This window comes from Nothoprocta perdicaria, unplaced genomic scaffold (assembly GCF_003342845.1).
Source record: "Nothoprocta perdicaria isolate Ctin4 unplaced genomic scaffold, notPer1 scaffold_18, whole genome shotgun sequence".
Lineage (NCBI taxonomy): Eukaryota > Metazoa > Chordata > Aves > Tinamiformes > Tinamidae > Nothoprocta > Nothoprocta perdicaria.
Window position 1 is genome coordinate 1860241 of NW_020454982.1, and position 8209 is coordinate 1868449.

The 8209-nt window shown below is 35.4% G+C and overlaps 1 long non-coding RNA gene across 1 annotated transcript; it reads right to left on the reverse strand.

Annotated features, from left to right (window-relative positions):
• Positions 1-1232: 1232 nt before the first annotated feature.
• LOC112945025 lies at positions 1233-6571 on the reverse strand. The gene is made up of 3 exons (XR_003248920.1): positions 6549-6571; positions 2393-2447; positions 1233-1395 (listed from the first exon to the last, which is right to left on the reverse strand). It is a non-coding gene; the product is annotated as an uncharacterized LOC112945025 (long non-coding RNA).
• Positions 6572-8209: the final 1638 nt, after the last annotated feature.

Consider the following 8209-nt stretch of genomic DNA (forward strand, 5'->3'; position numbering starts at 1 on the left):
TTTTTTTGTCATACTATATTCACTGCTAGATGAAATTTATCTTTCTTACCTTCATTTATCTTTCAGCACTTTTCATTTCCTTTCTTTCAAATCAATGTTTCTCTTACATTGATTTTTCTCTTTTTCTACTAAAAGATCAGATGAAATTCAAACATTTCTTAGTCCATTTTGTATCATTTTAGCCCAAACAACAAATGCAACAAGATTATTGAAACAAATATTTTGAACTTGCTTAATACAATCACTTAATACAGTGTTATCAGTGATATATTCTGTTGCTAAAAATATATTGATTTATTTTTAATCAAGGAAAAAATCAAGCACAACAGATCTTCATTAGCAAGCTACCTGTGCTAGTGATCAAAGAAGAGATGTTAATAGAACTGAACCCAGAATAAAACATATTTTAAGCGACTGACTTGCAAAACAGCAATGATCATTAGCAGGTATATAAGCAAACATGAATACAAAATCTGGAACAAGATAACTGGTTTGTACAATATTCTTGATAGGCCAACTTGAGGTACCTTTTCTTTAAAAAAAAATAATCCCTATGGCAATCCATTTAATATTACTCATGGTTAAGTCCTGATAACTTTTCATTAAATACACTTAAGATTATCTGTTTTAACAGCCTATAGAAAGCCCAGTTTATCTTTTAATCATAAAAAACCCTGTGTCTCCATACATACATCTTACCTTCCAGGATCAATTTCAAGTCACAGGTTAATAACAGGAAAGCATCACTGTATTCGTTACACTATGCGCCTTGCATGCTTTCCCACCAGAGCCTGGGAGGCTTGGCAGGAGGGTTTAAACCTTCTCATTTTTACAGTAAGAGAGCAATGCTTTCTTCCCCTGATTCTTGGAAGCTACCACAGAAGCTGAAGCAGCTGGAATTGTACAAGTGCAGGTAGCTGGAACAAGAATTAAACAAAAGAAACAATCAGTTGAAAGGGATGTTCAACAGCAGAGTAAGGCCAGGCGGAAGACTAAAAATAAACTATCAAAAGTAAGGGTAGGTGTGAACATTTCCGTGCTATTTTTCAGGATTCTTCATGGCAGCTACCGCAGCTGCGCTACAACTCATCACTTACTTGTCAGTTGTCCTAATTCTCCCACTGAAAGCAAATAAAAGCAATGGCATGTAGTCAGCACTTCTTGATGAAATAGGACATCCTCACCAGACACTCTAATAAACAGATTGGAGGAAGAATGATGCTGAAGAACATATTTGAAGGTTGGCATTTTTGTAATGCATTCCAATGCATGTTGAAAGTGACTATGGTCAACAGACTTCAGGTGAGAAATCTTCTTTACTTTCTGCCATTGGTCCTCTTGACTGAGCTCATCATTTTTGTCTTCTGAAACAGTGGAATCAGCAGAACAGCTTTTCTAGGGAACATGATGACGACAAAAAAAGCACATCCAAGGTCAAGAAAATTCCTAGGGGATGCCCAGCACCCCCTGCAAGACTTTTGATTTAGATATTTCCAAGTTTTGTTTATTCAGAACCAACATACAGATTAGTCAGTTTTAGTGAGCAGCGTGATCTTATGGAAATTCAGATGCAGCCTCACTGAGATCTCCACAGTATTCAATTCTGAATCCATCTATTAAAAATTATCCCCAACATTACTGTAATATTTTAATGGAGAAGATAAGCTATACATTACATTTTATCAGCATATTACCACCATTATGTTATCACATTATGTTACTCAGTCAACCAATTTGCCTTGATCCTTGAGGAAATCTTAGCATTCCATCAAGTTTTCTTTAACCTAAATAATTTTCTGTTATCAGCTACATTTACCATCCCATCCACCAAATCAATAATAAATATACGGAAGAACGTCAGGCCTGAGGCAGCCACTGCCAACCGTTTTCCACTCTTAGAAGGTTATCTGCAGTTTCCAAGAAAGTATGTCATTTAAAGCAAGTTGCCTGTCTGGTATGTCATATTGAGATAACTCAATGCAGGTCACATAATTACATCATGTAACTTTATATCATCTGACATGGCTGAGGCAACCTAACAAAATATCACACTACAAAGCATCCGCTGGAAAATTTAAGCATTGCTGTTTTCCAAAAGGAATTGGTGTGTGTGTGTGGGGGGGGTAAGATCTTACAATCCTTACTTTTTGAACTCTATGCTTTGAAGAAAGAAAAATGAAAAAAATATATTAAAATCAATACTGCAGACAAGCTATATGTAAGTAACACACTGAATTCACAGTATCTTCACCACAATCTGAATTAAAAGCTTCTTGGGAAATGGTGTGTTGTCATGATCAGAGTCTTACATAGAGCTCAATATACTGTCAACATTACATTAAAAGAAATATATGCATCATTAGATTAAATCTGTACGTACTACAATACCTACTCACAAATATGCTCTTGTATTGTCATATATCCACCATTCTCTATAAAATTCTTTCCTAAAAACAAAGCAACACAAAAAATATTGTTAATACAAATTATAATGCTAAAGAAATGTACATTTTAGATACATATTTGTATCACTAAACTCACTAAACATATTCAGTTGCAGTTAATGCCACATTCCCTCTCTCTCTACTGTAGTTTCCTATTAACAAAAGGATTATGACTGGAGAATAAGATTTATATATTACATACTACAGTTCTCCTTTCAGTACTCTCATCTGATCAGCAAGAAAGCAAGATTATCTTTGTATTAAGACACTGAAAAAGAACTAATTTATTTTCAGTTATTTACAAAAGACTGAATCCAGTATTACAGTGAGATGTTAATTTAATCAAGGCAAAGAACATCATCACTATGTGCAAAAGAGTGATATGGAAGTGAAGCTGGAGATTTATATGAGATGAAACAATGAGATTAGACTACAAAGAGTAATTTATAATAATAAACCAGGCTCAGCTGAAGGTGAACCATGAGTTGACATGGACATTCCCAGATGGGCACATGGCAAATTTGATCGACTGCTACAGTTAGTTGTCAAGGCTGATTAATACGGGTTATTACACCTCACAAGAAAGCTGGGCACTGACAGCAAAAGGAGAAGCAAGACAGAAGACATTTGTAATACATACAGAAGTATCTTATCAAAAATAGGATTTGGGAGAAACACTGAATAAACAAAAGACAGAGACTGTGAGCTGAACCTAGAAGTGCAAGGCTTACACTGGAATTCTGCATACGCCATGCATGAAGAGAATAGTCCGGCCTGCTTGCTTGTTTGCTTGGCCAGTCACAAATTTGTTATAGCAATACAAGCAGCTGTCTAGTTAGTTTATAAATAATGTAGCTGCCATTGTTTCTTTTATATTTTAGCTTTCAGTTTCACAAATAAGTCATTAAAATATTATTAGACTTCTTCAATTTTACTTTTATTGAAATAGTTATACTTGAGGAAAAGCTATAAAGGATTCAATAAAGGAGGCACTGCAGCTTGGAACGATCTCGATTCCTTTCGTACCTCTTCTCCGCACCCTGCTTCCTATCTTGAGCCCACAGACTGCTAGGAAAAGCATCACCCAAGTGGGTTGCCAGCCTAACTGGTATCACACAAGCCAATTATCCTTTTATAATCCAAAAGGCACATTAGTACACTCACATCTATTCTATCTCACTTTAGGCAGTTCTTACTTTTGGAATATGTTATTGAAGTACAAAAATCAAATGAATGAATGAGTGGCCTTAATGGCATTCATGGTGGCCGGCTGATCAGCCTCCCATAGGCATCCTTCCTGCAGGACAAAACCATTTAGAGAGCGTGGACTGGCATAGATGGAAGAGAAACTTCATCACCAACAGACATCTTTCCCATATTTCCGACAGCAAGTGGCACATGGGGATGAGAAGAGGCAAGAAGAGTGTACTAGCATTGTAAAGAGACAGAAGGACAGCTAGAGGTGATGCTGAGTATACAGGAGGTGTAAAGAATTTATGGGTAAGCAAAGATGGCAGATCCAGTGGGAGCATGTATCATGAAAATAAAAGAGGCTCTAGCAAAATGCAAGAACCATCTGCTGGCACTCAGATGCAGGCAAACCTCCAATGAGCCAAGCAGAAATGTATGAATTTTGGATTTTTTATCCAGTTTCAAAGGTCCTGCAAGCTGGGAGTTTGTATGTATGGACACAATATTGTTTGTGCTTTTTGGGGAGCAACCAATTCCCATGGAGATGTATGAGGTAGGACATACACACAGGATGACTCAGGCACAGAAACTAGCCAATACTCTCTCTACACTTTTGAAAACAAGGAACATAAATGACTTCTGTATTCTTGATTGGGGTGGAGAGAGTAGGGTCAGGCAGAATGGAACTGGGAACTTCTGGATGTACTGGAAAATAAAAAAAAACTACAAGAGGGGAGAAGCCACTCTGAATAACAGCTGGGAAATAATAGTCAATTAATTATTCCAACATCTACCTGATGCTTATGGCAGTAGTCTTAATTGCTACCTAATTGCTGCTGCTCCAAATAGCAAGCATCTAAAATGTCAAAGAATCAACTCATTCTTCTATTTTATCAGGCAAACATATAGCTGGGCAAGCAGCTGTAACATTTTTTCCCAGCGATAAAAGCAGAAACTGGTGCGGTCCCAGGACAATGCTGGGTACCAACTGCAAAGGTAAAGTGTGATAAAGAGTAACCTCTACATTGTGTGACCAATTAAGGGAAACATCATTATTAAGTCTACAGCTAGGACAGATTCTTGTCAAATTCAATAGGGACTAGAGGAAGTTCAAAAACCACTCAAGCTTTGTATATTAAATTAGAGTGGAAGTTTGAGGTCAAGAATGGTTTAGCAGTGAAGAAAGTAACTTACTGTGGATATGCAACTCTGTTCATCAGTGCATTCAGAGAGCATTTTGGGAGGAACTTACATGCTTATCTGCATGACTAGAGATTATGACTGGCACATACATGATTCTGTACTAGTGTTCTTTTCCAAATGCTAAAAAGTTCTGGAGGGGAGACTGAGAGATTTTAATAGTAAATATTTCAACAGAGCAGTCACACAGTGGCAGGCTTGGAGTAAAATGATTGTGCTTCTTTTCTAGCATTATTTTCTCTAAACAAGAAGTTAAGAAAATATGACAGTTTATTCTTTCTGCTTTATAATAAAGTCTTGTTGAATTTTGACTTGTAAAATGTTTCAGAGAAAACATAGAGAAAAAATTTCCCAAAGAATGAAAAACATGCTATCAAAAACAATACTAAAATAAAACTTTGAAGGGATTTTTTTTTCAGAAGTCAGCATGGTTACCATTAATTCACAAAATAGCTGTATATTATACTTCAAATTAACAAACAATAAATTCAATAGTTTAAGCTCATGCTTATTATGTATATTCCAATTACTTTCCACATAAGTTGTTGTGCTTTGCAAAAAGAAAGTAAACAGATATCTTTGTCACAAGATTAAATCACTGTGTTTACTTATAAATATAGGGAAGCAAAAGAGCTTTGAAAGAACCAGATAAAGCAACTATCTGTAGCTCTAAGAAGAACTTAGCCTTATTTCTGTATGCTCTAAGCATTGTTTAGGTAATCAAAATAAGCTGTAGTGTCAGTGCTGACAAGAAGCAACAAGCAAAGCAAGAATCCTATCTACTTTTCCCTTTCTCTGAGCATGTATTTTTCATTTTTCATCTGATTTTTGGAACAATCTCTCTCTTGTAAAGGGATATTCCTCCCATGGAGGAATAGCCATTAATGTCAAGCACATGCAAGTTTACTGCGACAAGATTTTCAAAACCAAGTGATGGGTAGCAAACCTTGAAGGAACTGCAGCGATGTCCTTGTCTGTACAATTTTTCTTTAGTCATGACAGAAGGGGTTAGAAATGCGAACCACATTACCTCATTTTTCAAGAAGTTTTTTTTTTTTTTTTTTTTAAATCATTGCTGCAAATTAGAAATCCTGTTTGTCATTAAAGATGTTAAGACCCTTAAGTTTTTGTCAGCTAAGGAAGCAAATGAAAAGAATTGCTTTTATGGCAGTAGTATAGTAAGAGCTTTCCAGTTGAGGAATTGCCAAAAAATGAGAGATTAAAGCAGATACAACTTGACATAACTTGGCATTAAATATATATGTGAATAATATCAGTACATGTCAAAGTGGCAAATGTTTGATACGCACAATTTACTTAAGGTCCCAGGATACTTGCCAAATACTAGTTTTCTTTTTCTTAATTCATGGGTTTTCTATTGTCTTGCAAAATACAAAAGATTAAGAGGGTAGGAAAACACATGTTTTAGACCAAGATTTCATGGGAACTTAAAATCTGACTAATTGTAGTACAATAGGAAAGGGAAAAAAGAAAGAAAAGGAGGTATGAAAATAGCAAATGATATGTCCAGTATTGGAGGCTTGGAGATGTATGCTATTTATAAGTTAAGCTAAACTGAATTAGACAAAGATTGAACAAAGCTTTCTTTCTTCTTACAAAAGATGCAACAACAAAAGGTCACAGTTACATCCTGATGATAAACAGGAAGACCTGGAAATTTCCAAATATTTCAAGGAAGAGAAAGATAATTACCACTAGTAAAAGATATATCCTAGGATATGCTATAAGCTTCTTAGGCATGGATGGCATAGGGACATGAGCAGAACAGAAAATATTCCTTTTTTTTTTTTTTTTTTTTTTGGTGGTTCATTTGCTGGAGATTCTTGAAAGAAGTCAGGTAGACAGGCTGAAAAAAAAAAGAGCATTTAAGAATACTTTTTATTCAAGAATACCTTTTGTTTTGAGTGTAAAAGTTGGTTTAAAAATCCTTATGTTTATTGTGTTACTCTATATCAAATAACAGGGTTCAACCAGTGCATTTTCTGGCTATGTCAAGTCTGCATCTTGTGCAAGTCCTAAATTCATCAAGACTTCAGCAGACTTTAAGTCCGGTTCATTCAAAGTGCTCAGTGAAAAGATATTATTGAGGCTGTAACACACCATATCCTGATCAGTGACTATGTAAAAAGGACTTTTTGTTTGTTTTAAAAGCAACAGAAGTGCACTCTGGGTGCATTCGAAGTCAAATCTGATGACCTCAGTGACTAAAACACTGCCTGTCACTCTGCAGAACAGAGCAAAAATCAGGGAGCTGAGAGCACACAAGCTGAAATCCCCACTTGTAGGCCCATCGTTGACGGCAACGTCTCAGTTTAGACATTGGTCACATCTACACAAACCCACTGGGAGGCCCGAGCTGCTGCTCAGCCAACATGAGCACAACAGAAATTGAAGGTCTGAATTTGCCCAACTGCAAACACAACTTACCTTATGAAACATTTACTGCTGACAACAACGCACATTCAAACATGAAATAGTCCAATGAAGGAATTGTATATGAAAAAAATATTTTCAGACTTCATATTTACGCTACACACAATTAGTCAAAATAACTGAAATGGAAGGTATAAAAAGAGCAAAGCCCAGAATCTTTTGCAATGAAATGAGGCCCCATTTTCAGTGGGAAAACTAGAAAGTAAACATATGAAAGCCTTTTAATAGGTATACTTTGGGCCTTTCTAATGGCATTCTATATTTGCTAATAAAAGATAAACATGCTTTTCATCTAGAGTAACTTTTATTATCAAGTATTATCATATTAGTGACTCATATTTGTAATGTAAACAAGTATTATTAGTTTTAAATATGTAAAATTTACATAGCTAATGGAATGACTGTGAAAACATTGTCTTAGGGCCGTATAAAGCTGTGTTACATTTAGCAAAACTGTGAACATGAATATTTATTTTTGAAGAACAGCAAGAATAACCAACTTATGAATGTAAAATGATAAAGCAAATTGTGAACAACATTTATTTTCAATACTCCTTCTCAGATTAATTTTCTATAAAACTGTCCTTTTCATCTTTTGTTTCCAGGAAGTTTTGAAATTAATGGATTAAATTCAATCTATTGATCAACATCATAATTACTATTTGGGTAGAGGGACAGGAATAGTTCCCAAAAGTGCATGGTAAACAATCTAAGACATATTGCAATAAAAAAAAAGGTTAGGTGGAGGAGAAGGAAGATAAAGAATAATGACTAAAAGTCATCTTATATTCATAAGCTTGACGTTGTCTTTAACAGAGCAAATCATCACAGCAGATCCTCATGAACGTGCAGAAAGGAAGTGAAAGACTGCCTCAAAATTTGCAAGAAAAGGCTCTTTGTTTCCTATTTGTTTCCCATTT